Source organism: Chiloscyllium plagiosum, chromosome 11 (assembly GCF_004010195.1).
Source record: "Chiloscyllium plagiosum isolate BGI_BamShark_2017 chromosome 11, ASM401019v2, whole genome shotgun sequence".
Lineage (NCBI taxonomy): Eukaryota > Metazoa > Chordata > Chondrichthyes > Orectolobiformes > Hemiscylliidae > Chiloscyllium > Chiloscyllium plagiosum.
Window position 1 is genome coordinate 40,049,760 of NC_057720.1, and position 21,269 is coordinate 40,071,028.

The 21,269-nt window shown below is 38.9% G+C and overlaps 1 long non-coding RNA gene across 1 annotated transcript in view; it reads left to right on the plus strand.

Moving 5' to 3' along the window:
- The first annotated feature begins 481 nt into the window (after nucleotides 1–481).
- LOC122554765 overlaps nucleotides 482–21,269 on the plus strand; it is a 34,947-nt gene continuing 14,159 nt past the window's right edge. The window contains exon 1 of the long non-coding RNA XR_006313070.1: nucleotides 482–619. This is a non-coding gene — a long non-coding RNA (uncharacterized LOC122554765). The remainder of the gene's footprint in view (nucleotides 620–21,269) is intronic.

Below are 21,269 nucleotides of genomic sequence, written 5' to 3' on the forward strand. Positions count from 1 at the left end.
GTTTTGGTCCTCATTACAGCAAATTGTAGTATATTAACACAGGCAGGTACAGTACTGAAACAAAGCCAGGTAGGGAAGACAAATATATGTAGCAGAATGAAGTCCTGACCATCACCTCTCCAGCCATTACCCCTGCAAAAGCATAATTTGTCTGACACGTGTGATTCTTAGTGAAAGACCAGGGAAGGCTCTTGAAATGTTGTCACTTACACTAATTTTGAGGACCATTCAGTTCTCCAGAGCTTCTGGCAACCTCTTAGTGTTGACTTAAATAACAATTGGCTGAGACTCCAGTCTATTTTTAGCTTATTTGCACTGAATTCCTTTGTGAGCTATTTTAATTAAGTCATTTAAAATAGGAATTGATGTGATTGTAGTAGCCATTGGAGAGACATGTTCTGCCCTGGAAACAATGACGACTGCTGTTGTAATCAATTCTGTACTTCATTTCCCTTGTCTTGACTTTCGTGGGAATTAATAAGACGCATGTGGTTTCCTATGTCAGAACGCGGGAAATGAGTGCAATTTATACTTGTCATAATCTGATGCTCATTCAGTTCGACCTGAAATTCATTGCACTGGCAACAATCATGGGGAAACATGAGATTACATGGTAGAGGTGAGTACTCATGTGGTCCCCACTGTCGGTTGACAATGCAGTTGTTACCCTGTTACAGCAAAGAATAATATAATTCTTGGAAATAAACTAAAGCTACAAATTCATGGCTTTCCTTATTTTAACCTATTTGATTTCAATTGTACCCTGGAGCTCCTTAAAATCTACAGTTCGCTTGCACTGAGCTTTAGGAGGGTTCCTGTCTCAAAGATTACTGTCCAGGAACTGTAAGACAGATATGTACTTGTTTGGATATTTTATGAGACCAAGACAGCAATAACATGTGTGAGGCTGAACAGCTGCTGACCTTCAGTATCTGCACTCACACAGTGAGAATATCTGGTTTAGTACACGGAGAATTACACCATGGCAAAGAATCTACACCTTCATGAAGAAAAGTATAAAAAGGGAGATAGCAGGGAAAGGAAGACCTTTTTTCAAAGAAAAACACATCATATTGTGAATTTGTTGCAGTTTAGAAATCCAGTAACTGTCAATGCCTTGAAAAAAACGTTTATATAAATAGTACAGAAAAGTTTTGATGGATCAAACATGATATCTAACATACCCAGATAAAGAGATACATACAAAGAAGAAAGAATATATGAACACATTTTCCATAAAATGCTACAATTGTGCTCTCCTGAAATTATGAATGTATAAACATACAAATTAGAACAGGAGTTGACCATTAGGTCCCTTGAGCCAACTCTATCATTCAACAAGATTAAGGCTGATCTGATTACTCCCAATTCCCTCCAAATAACCTTTCATCTCCTTGTTTATAAAGAATCCTTCTTCCTCTGCCTTAAAAGTGTTCAAGGACTATGCATTCATTGCCTTTTGAGGAAGAAAATTCCAAGGACTTAACACCCAGTGAGAAAAATAACTCTCTGTTTTAATTCAAAACACCTTCTCTGCCTCACCCAAAGTCTGCTGTCATGCTGAATCTGTCCATGCAAGGAAACACTAAGTATATAACTACAGATGCCATTAATCATTGAATCTTACATCAAGTGTTCATCTGGGAGAAAGTGAGGACTGCAGATGCTGTAGATCAGAGTTGAAAAGCGTGGTACTGGAAAAACACAACAGGTCAGGCAATATCCGAGGAGCAGGAGAATCAACGTTTCAGGCATAGGCCATTCATCAGAAATCAATTGTTAATCTCTTTGCTTCCCCTATAGTAAACCTGTTTGGATTTTCTTCTTATAGATAATTTTGTCTCACTATAACCAGTTTCATCTTGATATCTGTCATTTTTAGTTGATAAATGTATCTCCTTGTTACTTACAGTGTGGAAACAGGCCCTTCGGCCCAACAAGTCCACACTGATCTGCCGAAGCGCACCCACCCAGACCCATTCCCCTACACCTAACACTACGGGTAATTTAGCATGGCCAATTCACCTAAACTGCACATTTTTGGACTGTGGGAGGAAACCGGAGCACACCCATGCAGACAAGGGGAGAATGTGCAAACTCCACACAGTTAGTCGCCTGAGGCAGGAATTGAACCCGTATCTCTGGCAATGTGAGGCAGCAGTGCTAACTGCTGTGCTACCGTGCCACCCACGGTGATTCTATTTTGCAGAATCCAGCCGTTACACTAATCATGCATGAAGTCAGGGAGGAAGAACACTCCAGTGATGATCATATGATGATGTTGGCAACAACTAGCAACAAACAAAAATAACAAGCCTCTCTCTAGATGGCTATGCAACCACAGTGTCATCAAACCTCTGAAGGGTTGATTTGAAGTTTAAAATGTTATTCTTGTAAACTTCTTAAGCTGTTTATATAATTATCAGATTACAACTGTGAAGACTATATCTTCTTATTTAAATTTATTTTTTATTGTGGATTGAACAGGAAAAGCCTTTCTGCATTTTTTTCTTAACCTGAATTCATCGAACTGGGAATTTGGGGATATTGAATATTTGATTAAAAAAATTTAGTTTTCATGATGACTCTGGGAACAGCAGGGCTTGATTTCCAACACACTTGGGGATTATATTTTATCTTTGATTAGTATGGAAACAGGCCCTTCGGCCCAATAAATCAACACCAACCCTCCGAAGAGTAACCCACCCAGACCCATTGCCCCTAACTAATGCACCTAACACTACGGACAGTTTAGCATGGCCAATTCACCTAACCTGCACATCTTTGGACTGTGGGAGGAAACTGGAGCACCCGGATGGAATCCAAAGCCACAGAGAGAATGTGCAAACTCCACACAGACAATTGCCTGAAGTGGTAATGAGGTAAAAATAGATATTCACAAGTATTATCTGGGGCACAGATTAAACTATAAGCTCGTGTAAAGCTGAAAAATACAAAAACACTAAAGTGTCACATTACCTGTCAGATATTTTGAATAAGGGGCAAGATATAGTGCTTGCAGATTTTGTGGCCTAACCAAAATACTAATCAGATTTATCAAGTGTATAGAGAAACAAATTCTCCTCCAAGTTATACACAATCATAAATTGAAATATATCAGTGTTTCTTCAGTGTCACTTTATCCTATACCCTCACAAAAAACATTGAGAGTCTGCCTACATCATATGAACAATAGGATTTCAAGACAGCAGCTCACAACCTCCTTATCTCACACACAAATTCTGGTTATGTAGGAATTGTCTCCAGTAGAATATTTTACCTGCTGCAGCAGTGCTTATGTTATTGCCCATAAGGTAGAGAATTAAACATGGATAATGTGGTATTGAAGAATCCAAAAAAAATCTACTGACCCTTCCCAGACCTGAAATGTTAACATTGATTTCTCTTCACAGATGCTGCCAAATTTGCTGAGCTTTTCCAGCAACTTCCGTTTTTGTTTTGGATTCACAGCATCCGTAGTTCTTTCAGTTTTTATTTAGTATTACGCTTATTGCTTCAGAGAGAAATGTGCTTTCAAAATGTGCCATGCTTTAAATAATCAAGTTAAATGCCATCTGAGATCTTAATATCCTCAGACCACAAACTATAGCACAGTGATGATATCATGAGCCTGTTCTCTAAAGGTATTTTGACATACTTTTGCCCGAAACATCAATTCTTTTTCTCCTCAGATGTTGCCTGGCACGCTGTGCTTTTCCAGCACCACATTCTTGACTCTAATCTCCAGCATCTGCATTCTTCACTTTCGCCTACTGACCATGACACATCGCACTCCAACCTTGCTTTCCCACTTCAGGCAATTGTCTGTGTGAAGTTTGCACATTCTCCCTGTGGCTTTGGATTCCCTCCGAGTGCTCCGGTTTCCTCCCACAGTCCAAAGATGTGCAGGTTAGGTGAATTGGCCATGCTAAACTGTCCGTAGTGTTAGATGCGTTAGTTAGGGACAATGGGTCTGGGTGGGTTACTCTTCGGAGGGTCGTTGTAGATTTGTTGGGCCGAAGGGCATGTTTCCATACTGTAGGGAATCTCATCAAAGATAAAATATAATCCCCAAGTGTGTTGGAAATCAAGCCCTGCTGTTCCCAGAGTCATCATGAAAACTAAATTTTTTTAATCAAATATTCAATATCCCCAAATTCCCAGTTCGATGAATTCAGGTTAAGAAAAAAATGCAGAAAGGCTTTTCCTGTTCAATCCACAATAAAAAATAAATTTAAATAAGAAGATATAGTCTTCACAGTTGTAATCTAATAATTATATAAACAGCTTAAGAAGTTTACAAGAATAACATTTTAAACTTCAAATCAACCCTTCAGAGGTTTGATGACACTGTGGTTGCATAGCCATCTAGAGAGAGGCTTGTTATTTTTGTTTGTTGCTAGTTGTTGCCAACATCATCATATGATCATCACTGGAGTGTTCTTCCTCTCTGTCTTCATGCATGATAAGTGTAACAGCTGGATTCTGCAAAATAGAATCACCGTGGGTGGCACGGTAGCACAGCAGTTAGCACTGCTGCCTCACAGCGCCAGAGACACGGGTTCAATTCCTGCCTCAGGTGACTAACTGTGTGGAGTTTGCAGATTCTCCCCTTGTCTGCGTGGGTTTCCTCCGGGTGCTTCGGTTTCCTCCCACAGTCCAAAAATGTGCAGGTTAGGTGAATTGGCCATGCTAAATTGCCTGTAGTGTTAACTACATCTTCATTTCCTGAAGAAGGGCATGTGCCCGAAACGTCGAATCTCCTGTTCCCTGGATGCTGCCTGACCTGCTGTGCTGTTCCAGCAATAAAGTTTCAGCTTTGATCTCCAGCGTCTGCAGACCTCACTTTCTCCTGCTTGTAGTGTTAGGTGTACGTGAATGGGTGTGGACTTGTTGGGCCAAAGGGCCTGTTTCCAAATTGTAAGTAATCTAATCAGTAAGCACTTTGCATGATCTGGGTTCACTGCATTTTTTAGAAACTTTTGCTAGTAGTAAAGTATTTGCATTCCTGTTTCAACTTGCACTCTTTGGCCAATAGAGTGTTCATAGTTCTCTACTACTTGCTCATTGTGTATATCTTCCATTCTCCTCTGTTTTTGCCAAAGAACGTCCTGTGCTTCAGAATGGTTCACCAACTAGTTGCTGTGAAAGGTTGTTTGCACTTGTCTTCCAAGCATAAATTGTATTAAAGATCAAAATCACTTCACTATTTGTTTTACATGATAATGCAATAATTCATTGTGAAAATCTTGCTTTGTTGCTTGATACTTAATGGTCGTTGATTTGATGAACTACAATCTGTTGTCAGACACTATCAAATAAATTGAAAATAGTGATCATTGTGTCAGCAACTTTCACACACATTGTGTTGCTAAGTTGCTAAGTTTACAGAAGTAATCCATCACAAGGGCATAATCTTCCCAGTGCACTATTGATAGGTCTGTTGCTACCTTTGTCAAAAAATTAATTGCAGTGTTGCAGTGCCTCCCTCCACTGTTCAGTTGACACACCTCATATGCCTTGATGTGCATTCAGAGTCATTGAGTGTACTGCTTCATCCCTGCCCAGTACACAGATTCACATGCTAGCCATGTTGTGCATTCAATACCCACATGTCCCCCTGGTATGACATCAACATAATATCCTGGTTTTAAGACTTGTTTGAACTTGAAATATCTTATTGTGATATACTAAATTAATCTCTATGTGACTAAAATGAAAAGATCTTCTTAGGTACATCTTTAATCTTGTCAGATCACTTTTGGATAATAATCTTTTGCAACTCTTGTCATTGCTCTTCTTCAACAGTTGTCAACTGCAACTATTCATCCTGATTCTGGTGAAAGGGAAACAGATCAAACTTGAGGAATCTTCAATGTCATAGTCTAGAGTATCAATGTGTAGATCTTCCTGTCAGTGCAGGTTGGGCAATTAGCTCAGCATGGTAAAAACAATGACTGCGGATGCTGGAAACCAGATTCTGGATCAGTGGTGCTGGAAGAGCACAGCAATTCAGGCAGCATCCAATGAGCAGCAAAATCGATGTTTCAGGCAAAAGCCCTTCATCAGGAATAAAGGCTTTATTCCTGATGAAGGGCTTTTGCCCGAAACATCGATTTTGCTGCTCGTCGGATGCTGCCTGAATTGCTGTGCTCTTCCAGCACCACTGATCCAGAATTAGCTCAGCATGTCTTACGACAAACTGGTTAATAGCCTCTTAGGGTTTCTGTCTGTATAGCATCTATTGAAGTCTGATAATGCTGATGTTAATTCTTATCTTGAGAAATTTTCAAATTTATTTTGGATCTGTCTGATCATCCAATGAAAGCCTTGTTCGATTAATTCTGCAAAAACCTTCTTACAAATGGCAAGAATGATTTTCAGAACTCTCTTTACAGGATCACCTATCATTTCATCTTTAAAACAGAACTGCATACATTACTTAAATAGTTGTAATTCAGTAAAGATATCACCAGGTGCAAAGTCCTTAAAAGTTTGTCTTCTACCTCTCTGAATAGGTTTTCTTTCTTTTTGGAAATAGAATGTATTGCTTTTCACTCCTTAAATTTTCACTTTACTTTTCTTGTTACTGCTTCTTCTGCTGTCTTGGTCCCTTTGAAAAAGTTGCATTCAGGACCGAAGGCTTGAAAATTAAAAAATGCAGCCTTGTAGTTGTAAGCTTCTACCTATAAGACATAGGTAAGCCTCATTAGTGTTAGAAACTATTTTTTAAAGAATTGTTATAAGAAGTTTACATTTAACTGTTTTTTTTTGTTAAGTCAGAACTGAAATCTCCCTGAGTTTTTTAAAAGAAGAAGCGACAGAGAAGCAAAGTTTTCACTGTCATAGTATGGGTCTACAAGCTTCACCCTTGCTTGTATTTTCAATGTCAGCATTTTTGTTTTTAAGTAAAGCACTGTCAGCAACTCCTTGCAACTCAAAAGTACTGAGATATTGATCAGAAAGATATTGGCTCTGTTTTCTGACTGATTACTCAACTAGAATTATAACATGCTTCAATTAGTTTTCTAAATATCTATCATATTGTTTTTGAAATGATATCTTTACAGATGACCACCACTGCCAAACATGATGTAAGTTTCACCCAGAAGGATATTTTCTTTGCCATGAGTATATTTACATTATTCCCTCATAACATAAGAAACAACACATGGATGATGTAGTATTGAACAATGCAACAACATTTTAATAGAACTGGCTGTTATGTATAATTATTTCATTCACAAGCAAAGAACTGTCTAGGCTAGTATTAAGTTTACCAAGAGAATAATACTTTCAATAGAGTGCCATGCTTAAAGTGACCTGAGTTAAGGCGGCCACAAAGGTCTTTATACTCTCAGGTCACATGTTACAGTACAATGATGATATCATGAACATGTGGCTTAAAGGTATCCTGACATAATAACTTTGAAACATAACACAAGTCTGGCAGGTCTTGGCAGTAATGCCCACATTTGTGGAATGCAAGAAGATGTGAGATTGCAGATTTTTAAAATATAACCTTAAAAAACCAATTCCAAAATATTAGAAATTCTAATGTATTAGCATTTTTGCATTCTGGCAAGGTCTAATTCATTACCTTCAGTCCTTGTCCTCTGCATCTGCCTATCCATCAGGACCTCCTAGTCCCTGCCCAGAAAGCGAGGTGCCAAATTCCCTTTTCTGCAAGGTGCCAAATTCCTCTTCTCTGGTGACAGCAGTCACCATGCAGCTCTAGACTGACTGAACTTACGCAACAGCTTTTTTAAGATGGTGCCAACATCAGGAATGCCAGTCTATTTGGGAACATTTCAGTAGTAGCAAATTCTTCCTGATGCAGTGAGTGTTAGAATTGGGCTTGTATTGAACAAGAACATTGCTATTGATGTAGGTGGTTAAAGAGGCAGGTTTGAGGCAATACAGTGAGATATCATGCTAGGCCCTGTGCTGGTAACAATACTTGAAAATCAACAATATTGACACTTTGCCAAAATATAACAAGATTCAGCTAATATTTCCCTTTCACAACCTGCTGTATTAGAGAATGCACCTTGGATAATTTTGTACCCTAATGAAGCTGTACTGCAGAGGAAATCTGACTGAAGGTATACTACCGGTGATAGAAAGTTGAGAATATTTTGCATAAAATCGTGTTCTAAATTTTATTACTCATAAAATATCTTTTCTATTGTTGCATGCTGCACTTTGGAAAATTAAAACATACATCTGTAACAGTCAAATCTTTGATTTAATGCTTCGCAGTTACTTTGTGTAGCATGACATTTCGATACACATTTGATTTTTGTATTTCAAAGCGTCTCATTGGATATTACCTTTTCAATAGTACAGATTACCTACTGTAATACACCAGTGTACATGTTTAGTGTTTCATTTTAATTTGGATCCAAAGTAAATCTTCATTCTTTGGCAACCTTATAGAGTACACATTTTAATTTAATGTATGTGGCACTAGTGATCAATTAGCTGTGTTGAGGTGATTGGAACAATTTCAAGACCTACTCTGCACCAGTTAATATATATTTTATCTTTATAAATTAATTTTAAATTAGACAAGGGCATTAATGATTTTAAAATGGTTTCTGGCATTTATTTGTCATTGAAATGTTGCTGACATCAACACTGTTGACAAAAGTAATTTAAACGTGTAACCTTTCGGAAGCATTGTTGCATATTATTTCAAGTCCAGTGACTCTTCTTCAGAACAGAAATGCTAACTCTACTTTCTCTCCATAGATGCTGTCAAATCTGTTGGATTTCTCCAGCAATTTCAGTTGTTGTTTCAAATCTTCAGCATCCACAGTTCTTTGCTTTGTTTTAGTCTCTTTGGCTAATCTGTTTATACTTCAAGATATTAATTGCATTGGCAAAAACCTGAACAATGGTGTACCACTATAAATATCAGATGATGAGTTTGATTGACACTCTTCTCCTCAATGGATTTTGCCCTCTTTTGTTATTGATAGTGATTTGTTGTGGGAAACTCCTATTTATATTTATATTTATGTTCTGGAGTGAATTCAAAGGCGATCTACTAGAATAAATACCAGGAATGAGGGGGTTGAGATATAAGAAATGGGGTTTATTCCCCTTGGAGCACAGGAGATCAAAAGCTGACCTTATTGACCTGACTTATAAAGTTATGAGCAATTTTGACAGGGTAAAGAAGGATGTTCTGCTTCACTAGTTGGTATATCAGTAACTGGGGTTCACAATTTCAAGACTGTCAGCAAGAGAAGCTCGAAGTGAGATGAGGAGAAACTTCTTTACTCAGAGAATGTGCTGCCTCTGAGAGTGGTGGAGGCAGATTTTGGAGGTTTCAAAAGAGAGCTGGACACATTTTTAAAAGGGATGAATTGAGATGCTTCAAAGATGGGGGTGGGGTGTAGAATGAATCTGGCTGGGTAGCTCTTTCAGGAGCCAGTAGAGACATGATGGGTCAAATAGCCTCCTTCTAAAATTCTATGATTCTATGAGCAGATTTCTGGTTAACCATCCAGGTAAGCTCAGAATGAGTGAGCACTAAGAGAGTGAGCTAACAGCGCTGAGGTACAGCCTGGTTCAATGTGTTAGCTAGATGACTGTCCCTGGTGCAAAGTATTCTTACAGTAGAATACAATACTTGTTGCCAATGACCCTGAGGGGCAACATTAAAGGATAGAAGCACCCCACAGCTGGATCAGAGAGATGCCATGAGGGTATTGAGTGGCTAATAGGTATCAGATGCCAGTGTCCATGAATGAGAAATGTATGTGGTTGGTGCCTTAGACTGTGCCCTGAGACATAATTTCCAGGTGTTCAAGGTAGCAGCTCAGAGGTATAAGCAGCAAACTAATGTTGCCACCTATCTGCTCTGACTTTCAAAACGGGAACTGTCAATGTCTACTTTCGCGCAATGGGTGGTAGGGTTAGGCTGCATATTAATGAAGTGAGATGTGCAGTTAATAATGTTGTTCACAAGCAATAATCGGCATCTCAATGCTGCCTAATGAGAATCTCATCGGTAGTCTGGAACTTAGTTGGGAAATGGACCTAATTGCCCCCAGCATCGAAATGTCACTGTAGGGCAGAATTTAGACAATAAGGGATCCCAAACTAAGATTCGTTTTAGGGTGGGAAAAATCTTGAGATTTTACAGGGGGATTAAGGGGTGGGACAGGTGGTTGGTTTAGAAGGCTGGGAGATAAGGAAGAAAGGGCAAAACAACCAAAAACCCCCATGAAATGCACCCCACACCTTTCTTCCTACTCTACCAAATAATCTAAAGATTGGCTTTGTGTATCTTGCCCACCTGCCTGCCAGCTGTTATGTGATTTGACAAAATGATTTTTATGTTAATTGGCTGAATAAACTCAATAGAATGTTATTTTTTTAAAATGGGCCAGGTTGATAATTTTACCTCCCATTGTGAGGCCTGGGTTGTGAGAAGGCAGTAAGCTGACCATTCATCATAAATTTCTCTGCGCTGTCCTGCCAAAAACACAGACCCACAGGATGTCGTAAAATTCAGTCCAAAATCTCAATGCAATGTTAAGCTCGAGGCATCTGAGGAAAAGAATTTTTTTTTTCTGTATTAAGAATGAGTAGCAAGAGACCTCATTTTGCAGGGATTTGTTAGTTAATAGCATGTTTTGCAACAGAAAAATGGTGAGGCAGAGAGCATACTTTGTGTGCATTTTTTAAGAGAAAGCTACATTAAGTTTTTGAAGTAGAACAATTGACAGGACTCTGATGGGTGTATGGGGCAATGTTATTTGTTGAATTATACTGGAGAGGATTTAGTTCTGATATAATGACTTGCTTCACTCCAAACAACTTCTATGTTTCCATATAAGGTTTCAAACTTATTGATTTCCAAACATTACTTGCTGATGGTCAGACATTAGAAAGACAAATAGTTAAAAAGGGAATAAATGTTCTTTATGTCTATCTTTTTTATCAGACTATTACAATGCTGTAATGTCAGAACTGAAACAGCAGCTGGAAGAAATGAGAAACTGTAGAAATGTGGGAACCTTTGGACAAGGTCTGAGATTATAACTAGAAGATTCAAAGAGAGAACAGGAGTAATACAAATGGATACAGAAAAAGGCAAGGAAATTGAGTTAAAGTGCAAAGTTCCAGTTGGCGTGGGCACTGACAAATGATACTGACACAGAACAGATCAACTTCCTTAATCTTTATACTAATCCTACGGACCTGATTCACATAACTATTGTTGCTCACTTCTGTACCATTTGCAGAATTATATACTTACCAACAGATGACCAGAAGTATATAGGAAATGTGGGATGGAATTCAGTACCTTGCATGAAAAATCAGTTAAAATTTATTCAGTTTATTCTTTATTTATCAGAGTTAAAAATCACACAACACCAGGTTATAGTCCAACAGGTTTATTTAGAAGCACTAGCTTTCAGAGCATTGCTCTTTCATCAGGTGGTTGTGGATTTTTGTTTCTGTATTTTTCTGTACACCTTACTTTTTTTGGTTCTTAAATTGCAGCTGAGCATTACACATCTGGCTTTATAAATATATCTATGTTAGAACCCAGATTTCTTTCCTGACTATTATACTACCACTGTCCCAATGCATCACATACACGATCTTCTAACTTGCAAATCATTTTACAATTATCAAAATTGAACTGCATCTGCTATAGAACATAGAACATAGAACATAGAACAATACAGCACAGAACAGGCCCTTCGGCCCACGATGTTGTGCCGAACATTTGTCCTAGCAAATGGTCCTAGCTATCTATTGGTTCAGTTGCCTTAAATATTTTGGTGGACATCTTACTACACATTTCACCTGAAGAATCAATGTTCCTAGGCACAGTTCAAGAAAACTGGTGGAGAACCAGTTACTTTAGACTTCTACCCTCATTTTGCTGCCTCAGAATTTCCTGGACCTCCAATCTGTAGTCAGCAGGGTGCAGATGGAACATACATTGGACCTGAGGTGGAGGTTTTACTGAAGAAATCTGGAGCAAGGCAAAGCACTTCCAGAGAACAGAGATCTGTATAGATACAGAGACAAAGCAAAAACATTGAATGTAAGTATAAGGCTCCAACTGTCCTGATGTGGCTAACGTGGGAACCTAATCTCCCTTGTCTGTCATTAGTGCACAGAGCTTTCCATGATATAATATTGTTTCCAAACATCAGTTTGTGAAATGCTCATTGCTTATATAATTATAAAATCATAGCCACTGTGCAGCTTGAACTGTCCACTAAGATAGAAAGCAAAAACCATTCTGTAACTTCATCTTCATTAATAACTTTAACTGAAAAGAAATCTAGCAACCTCCTGCTGCTGCTGTTGCTATTTCTCTCCAATCCACTAACAAGCAACCTGTTTTTAAGGTGTGTAAGTGGCCATTAAATCTGAAGATCCTTTGTGCTAGTCTGTTGCTAGGTGCTGCTCAGTCAGGCATGTAGCAAACTGAGTAAACATGCATAAAGCTTCACTCTATGTTTTCACTAAAGCTTTAGAAATGATAAAAGCAATCATGTCTCACTAAAACCGTGAGTGCATTGAAGTACAAAAGAGTCTCCTTTCCTGGAATACCCTTTTCACTGGTATATATCAAATTGAAGATCATTTGGAAATTGTCCAAGATGAAAAATCAATTCATCCAAAACTTCAGACAGAACAATCAACGTACCTGGATTAAAAATAGGAATGACTTTGGTAATGAATAGGGAGTACACAGTTGGCCAGTATTCAAGTTGTCTATCATGTTTGATATAGAGAGCAAAAATATTTGAATTTAAAATATTGATAATGTGGAAACCAGCTAATGGACATCTTGTTAACATTAATGGAAAGGTTTGACCTAACATGGATTCATTTCCTGGATGACTTAATGGAAAAGCTGGAGGTTTATAGGCGTAGTTTTTACCCAAGGCTAAAACTGCTTTATAATACGAGCAAATGGTTTAAAGCAAAAATAACGCAAGTTTTTTTCTAAAGATGTGATAGGTCAGGGAACAGTAACTCCCCTGGTGATGTTTCAATGGATGACAGTTAAATCAAATTCTACCCAGAAGTGACCAGAAGTAAGCTCAGGATTCCTGATCATTTTAGATGCTGTACCAGCACTGAAGATTTTATTTTGTAATAAAACTGTACTATTATTTTATTTTCTATCCATTTTGAGGTCCATATTCTATTTCATGATTCATTAACTGGTTCAGTTCTATGAAAAATTGATAAATGTACAGAGCATTGAAGTTGCTGTATGACTGGATGGCAGAATGCATCGGAAGGTATTTTCATTTCCCTTTCCCTAGTTGCAGTGCCTGGATTCCATTTTGCAAAAGATCTTGGCAAGATTTGAAACTCTGAGGAATTCTGAGCATATATCTGCATCGCATTACAGCAAAATCACTTAGCCTACAAGTACACTGTGCCATAGTGAAGTAATGCTGCACTTTGAATTTTGATGAGAAATCAATTTGAATCAAACATTTTGTTCCAAACTGACTATTTCTATTAGCTCTATCTTAACAATGAGTTTTACCATGCATCCGAGCTAAAACTATAAATTGTTATCAGAATCGTATAATAGGCAAGCATTTCCTGTCAATATAACAGTGAGATATTAGTTAGTAAATGGTATGGCTAGAGACATAGTATGAAACCTATCATCCCATCCTGGTACACAGAGTCATAGAGCTGAACAGCTTGGGAACAGACCCTTTGGTCCAATTCGTCCATGTCGACCAGGTATCCTAAATAAATCTAGTCCCACTTGCCAACATTTGACCCATATCACTCTAAAACCTTCCTACTTATATATCCACCCAGATGCCTTTTAAATGTCATAATTGTACCCGCCTCTGTCACTTCCTCTGGCAGCTCATTCCATATGCACACCACCCTCTGCTTTAAAAGAATTGTCCCTTAGATCCCTTTTCTACCTTTCTCTTCTCATCCTAAACCTATGCACTCTAGTTTTGGATTCCCTTACCATGGCTTGGCTATTCTCCCTATCCATACCCCTCATGATTTTATAAACCGCTTTAAGGTCACCCCTCAGCCTCCAATGCACCAGGGAAAATAGCCACAGTCCATTCAGCCTCTCCCTGTAGCTCAAACCATCCAAACCCAGCAACATGTTTGCAAATCTTTTCTGAACACATTCAGATTTAACACGCTGCATTAATAAAGGGCATTTGTATTGGCATCCCTTGTGTCAAACGAACTAGTGTTATGTAACTCTACCAGCTGACGCAGGTATCATTTTTTAAAATGAAAAATACTGATTCAACCTCATTTACTGCCAGTGATCATGGAAACCTATGAACAATGGATGTAATAGTCTATTGACAGTAGGGTACCTGATACTAAAACAATTGCTCATTACCATCACCTATTCTAAAATGATTAGAGTTTTTGTTGAGATTATGAATCATCCAGTAAAGAATGTTCAATTCACTCTGATCCCTGGAGCTGGATTGAGGAGGTGGTGCTGTTTCTAATTCATGAACCTGTAATCACCCTTTCAAACACCTTTTTAAAAACTATTCCCTGTAATTTCAGTCCACAGTCTTTTTTAAAAAAAGGACAACAAAAATCCTTATAGATTATATGGTTTAATGGTAGACTGGTTAGTAAGGTTAGATCGTAAGGAATAGAGGGAGAACTAGCCATTTGGATACAGAATTGGCTCAAAGGTAGAAGACAGAGGGTGGTCGTGGAGGGTTGCTTTTCAGACCGGAGGCCTGTGACCAGTGGAGTGCACAAGGATCGGTGCTGGGTCATTTATGTAAATGATTTGGATGTGAACATTAGAGATATGGTTAGTAAATTTGCAGATGACACCAAATTTGGAGGTGTAGTGGACAGCGAAGAAGATTACCTCTGAGTGCAATGGGATCTTGGCCAGTGGGCCAAGGAGTGGCAGATGGAGGTTAGTTTAGATAAATGTGAGGTGCTGCATTTTGGAAAGGGAAATCAGAGCAGGATTTTTACACTTAATGGTAAGGACCTGGGAGTGTTGCTATACAAAGAGACCTTGGAGTTAAGGTTCATAGTTCCTTGAAAGTGGAGTCACAGGTAGGTAGGACAGTGAAGAAGGTATTTGGTATTTATTGTTCAGTATAGTGAATATTGGAGTTGTGGCTGTATGGGACATTGGTTAGGCCACTATTGGAATGCTGCATGCAATTCTGGTCTCCTTGCTATCAGAAAAATGTCGTGAAACTTGGATGGGTTCAGAAAAGATTTACAAGGATGTTGCCAGGGTCAGAGAGTTTGAGCTATAGGGAGAGGCTGAATAGGCTAGGGTTGTTTTCCCTTGGGCTCCGAGGCCAAGGAGTGACCTTATAGACATTTATAAAATCAAAAAGGCGCATTGATAGGGTAAATAGACAAGGTTGTTTCCCTGGGGTGTGGGAGTCCAAAACCTGAGGGCATAGGTTTAGGGTGAGGGGAAAAATTTTAAAGGAATGTAATTGGTGCAGATGGTGATGATTGCATGGGATAAGTCGCCAGAGGAAGTGGTGGAGGCTGGTACTATTAAATTTAAAAGGCATCTGGATTGATATATGAATAGGAAGGGTTTAGAGGGATATGGACTAAATCCTGGCAAATGGGATCAGATTTATTTTGGATATCTGTCAGTATGGACAAGTCGGACCAAAGGGTCTGTTTCCATGCTGTATATCTCTATGACTTTATGACTCTATGACTCTATCTGGCTAATTTCAAACTTAACATTGGAGTTACTGCTTTATAGATCTGGAAAATGGTTGAAGAACATAAGTTCAATCTCCTGATCTAATCCTACATTGGCTGGAATAAAACCTCAAAATTGAAAGAATGTTAACATTCTGTTTGAGACATGAAAGTTACTACTATACAGAAAAGGCATGCGCCATCCATAACCAGCAGAGCTTGTTGTTAAGAAAGGCAACCTGTTTCCCTTCTTTGCCGAGTGTAAGTGCTCTTAAACAGAGTGAAAAGGAGTTTCAAGGAAGAATACCCCGAACTGCTCACGGTAAGTAAACATATCACACAATATAGGATTGATTTTAAAAATATTACACTGTTGTTTGTACACATCCAGATAAATTTCTCAAACATTCATGGGGAGAAAGTGAGGACTGCAGATGCTGGAGATCAGAGCTGAAAATGTGTTGCTGGAAAAGCAACAGCAGGTCAGGCAGCATCCAAGGAGCAGGAGAATCGACGTTTCGGGCATGAGCCCTTCATCGATTCTCCTGCTCCTTGGATGCTGCCTGACCTGCTGCGCTTTTCCAGCAACACATTTTCAGGTCAAACATTCATGGGGCAAATGTGAAACAATTGCTGGAATGACCATCGCAGGCCACCAGATCTGTAGAATAGTGTTCAGGTATGGTCACCTTACCAAAACCTAACGATTCTATTAGAATATGTGTTGATCTTACAAAACTCAATAAAGATGGTCACTAAATAAATCTATCCAAATGCTACTGTTGATGATGTTTACCAAAGTCTTTCATAGCAAAGTTTTCACTAAGCTTGATGCCAACATTGGTTCCTGGCAAGTTCCATTAGATAAAAGGCTTATTCAATTTGGGGAGATTATTTCAACACTAATACACAATGTCCAAGATTTAACAAGTGTTACAGGGTGTTACATGCCATTTAGGTGATACTTCTGCTCCACACAGTTATGACAAAATTCATGATCAAACAATTTTGAAATGATCGCTGACAATAGGGCTCACCTTTGATGACAAATGAGACTTGTTTAAAGGATCATCCAATTGCTGGGACCTTTCATTGACATAGATGACATACAGCTAGATTCACAAAAAACAAGGCCAATAAAAGTATTTCCTACTCCAAAGTCATTATGTGGCTGATAACAATTTCTGGGAATGGTAAATCTATTAATAAACACTTTACTCCACTTGTCAGCCATTATTGAACCTTCCGACCACTTACAGAACAAGCGTGAGGGTTGGTTTGGGAATAACATCAAAAAGAGGCCTCTCAGAGGATCTCAGACATCCTGCCGACTGCACTGATCTTGTCCCATTACAAACTATTGTTCCTGATTATTATTGCTGTGGATGCCTCAGCCATGGGTAATGGAGCAGGTATTTTCTAAGAAAAGCGTGAAACATCGAGAAAGCCAGCTTTATAAATGATAAAATCCCCAGCATTCCTTGATATGTCATAATTGAAAAGCACCTCAGTTAAAAGAACCTGACTGAGATTCTAAGATTATACATTGAGCTCACGATTCTTAGGGAGACCAATCATAAACCAATCGTCGACTTATAGAGCTGTACAGCATGGAAACAGTCCCTTTGGTCCATTTTGTCCATGCTGACCAGATATCCTAAATAAATCCAGTTCCATTTGCCAGTATTTGGCCCAGCACCCTCTAAATCTTCCTATTCATGTACCCAGCCAGATGCATTTTAAATGTTGGAATTGTACTCCCACTACTTCCTCTGGCAGCTCATTCCATACACGTACCACCCTCTGCATGAAAGAGTTGCCCCTGAAGTCCCTTTTAAATCTTCCCCTCTCACCGTAAACCTAAGCCCTCTACTTTTGGACTCCACTAATCCTCTATCCCTCATGATTTTATAAATTTCTATCAGGTAACCCCTCAGCCTCTGATGCTCGAAGGAAAAAAAAACCCCAGCCTATTCAGCCTCTCTCTATAGCTCCAACCCTGGCAATATCATTATTAATCTTTTCTGAAGCCTTTCAAGTTTTACAACCTTCTCACTTGCAGAGAGACTTGAATTGGATGCAGTATTCCAATATTGGCCTGATGGATGACAAAGCTTTGGCAAAAGTGCCTGAAAGGAAGATTCCCTTTGTCTTGTGAAATTTGTGTACGAGACCAAGTATCTACAAGGAAATTTATAGATATGAGCAAATGATCTGTTCAGAGCAACTGTTGACATCCTTCTGCCAGTGAATAGAGAATTTGGGGACTAACACAATTCATAAACATGCACAACAAGAATAGTGGATCCATTATCTGAAGCAAAACTTAATCTTATCAGAGATAGGAACAAAGGCAAGAGGATCCTGAATGTCTTTCTCTATACATTGATACAGGCACGCCAGAAAAAAATCTGGTGCTTAATTATGAAATCCAATATATAACATTTTGCTATTGTTGATGGCTTATTGGTATTGATTGACTGACTCATTCTCCCACCCTCACTAAGAACCGATATAATTGATAAACCAAGGACACATTGCTAAACATAGAGCTACAGGTCGAGCTGCAGTCAGATGGCCAGAAATCGCCAAGCAAATAGACAATCTGATAACTGATTTCAGAAATTTGCCATACATAGCCCCAAAAGAAAGGAACCATTGTTTCCTACTTCTCAGCAAACCATGGGAATACAGGCACTGATCTGTTTTTAGTTGTAATTGACACTTATCTAATTGAGGTAAAAACAATGACTGCAGATGCTGGAAACCAGACTCTGGATCAGTGGTGCTGGAAGAGCACAGCAGTTCAGGCAGCATCCAACGGCAGCTAAACCGACGTTTCGGGCAAAAGCCCTTCATCAGGAAGGGCTTTTGCCCGAAACATCGATTTCGCTGCTCATTGGATGCTGCCTGAACTGCTGTGCTCTTCCAGCACCACTGATCCACTTATCTAATTGAGGTTGTCCATCTTTCTTGATGAATCTAAGTAAAGATATTATATTCCAATATTGCTGCTGCAGTCATCAAAGTCTTACATGAAATGTTAGCCACTCACAGGAATCCTGGATGTGATTATACCTGATAATGGCCTACAATTTGACAATGAACTCTGTGACCATTTCAGGGCTCCAGCACATCACCAGTTCACCAAGATATCCTCAGTCAAATGGAAAAGCTAAACATGGAGTCTAAATGGCAAACTCTTTTCTTCACAGCTTGATCAGATGACGCCTTTTAAAAAATGATTGCCTGAAAGAGCAAAACTTTTATCAACAAACAACCAACTACAATAGATGGTTTTGCATTACAACCTTGCTGTGTCTGGAACAAGGGCAAGTGGAGTAAATCAAGGATCTCAACCGGAATGTTGTAGTTGTGCAGCAGATACCAAATTAGCAACTGTATCTAACTAACACAACAAAAGTAATAGTGCACTGGAATTGTAGATACTAGTCTCAATAAAGAGTCATAACCCATCACTACAACAATGGGATGAACCAATGATGGATGCCAATAGTCAGATCAATGGCAATCAAATCCAACATGAGATCAAAAGCCAAATCATCCATCCTCGAATGAGAGAAGTACAGATTATCTCAGTTCATGACATACTTGAATGGAATGCGTAGTCATGTCTTTTTTGACTGAAGTTATAAAGTCAGAGAGTTGGGTGGCATGGGGGTACACGTGGTGAGCACGGATAAATTAATGCTGAACTTGCTTCACTAATTTGAAGCAATTATGTAAAGGATTTATTAACCAAACAACAGACCTTTCAGATGAGATGTTATATAAGGCAATTAGTACCTGAAAGGATTAACTGACATCATGAGACAGGTTATACACAGAATATAAAGGATGGTTTATAGGAGGAGCTAACCAGACTTGCTAGAGTTCTGAGCTTACTACCAACTCTGTTTGAGAATGGTCTCGTACTATTAATGTGAACCTAGTGTTGGGTAGAGCCTGATGCCTCACTAGAGGCATTTAAGCATCTCAGGTGCAATGTCACTAGCTATTAATATATAATAAACCTACTTACTGTTGATCATGATTGAGATCATATTTTTCCTAAGAAAATGTTAGGTATCTGGCCACAAATGGTATCAGTAGCTTTGACTAATACTGGCATCAAAGATTGGTTGCAGGAAATCAATCTAAGACAACCCAGATGGTTCAGATGGATGCATGTGACAATGTAACAATCCTGATCTTGGTCCCAAAAGCCTGAAGTTGCTGTAAGCTTCTACCAGCCACCCACTCCCACCAAAATATCGGGAGCTTTGAAAGTGAGTTCTGAGCAAGTGCTCAATTAATACAACCAATTAATGGTGCAGGTGACTTCACTTTCCTGCTCCTCCCTTCCTGCTCTCATCAAAATCAACAAGTTCAAGAACAGAGGTAGGAATCAGGAAGACAGCATTTGCACTATTGTCTTGTTCCAGCTCAGCACTGTCCTCATGACCTGTCCTGCCTGCCAATCTCCCTTCCCACCTATCCGGTCCACCCTCCCCTTTGACCTATCACCTCCATCCCCACCCCCATTCACCTATTGTACTCTTTGCAACCTTCTCCCCAGCCCCACCCCCCATTTATCTCTCCACCCTGGAGACTCTCTGCCTCCATTCCTGATGAAGGGCTTTTTGCCAAAGCATCAATTTTCCTGCTCCTCGGATGCTGCCTGACCTGCTGTGTTTTTCAAGCACCACTCTAATCTAAACTCTGGTTTCCAGCATCTGCAGTCCTCACTTTCGCCGATTATTTTGATCAGTCAATCCTGTACCAATCAGATAAAAAATATTAGCATCAGGCCAATAGTGTTAACAAGTCCTGTCTGGATTAGCAACTCAATTGACAATGATCTCTTTGGTTGGTTGCCATGACAGCGTGAAGAGAGATCTGACAAAGGCACCAGCATTCAACTTTCCTTCTTCCCTTTGTGAATAGATAGGTGTCAAATTGATTAAAGAAGCAGCTCCATTCAATTATAACTACCTAAAGAAACTATCAAGTTTACAAATGTTTTATTAGGTCCTCGTGAAAATCCATGACCAGAAATTGAACTTACAATTCATAACATTCAGAAGACAACACATGTTCAGTTGTTTCTGAGTTGCTGGAAAATTTGTAATAGGAAAAAAAGACAGATTCCACAACTTCAGGAACCAGCAAGTTTCAACATTCATGCTTGATATATCTGTGCAATATTCACTTCCGTAGTTGGTCATCTCCATTCTTTCAAATTGCTTTAGGCTAATCCATTAAAACAGACAACAAATTAATTTTTCTATTACAGAAGTGGAGGACACTGGATATCTGCCAGTGCTAAGAGAGTAATGCAACTGAATATTTCAAAAAAATCATATTTCATTGGAGAGATCCAAATATCTTGTAACATGAAACAAAACCTGAAGACTAAATTACAACCTTCAAGTCTCTGCCAGACCTTTCTAGTTTTCCACAATGCAGCCTATAATTTTAAATCATAATTTTCTTTTGATAATTATGTAGTTAAAAAGTTCGATTGCACAGGGTTCACTTTTCCTTGGCCATCGAGGGTAATG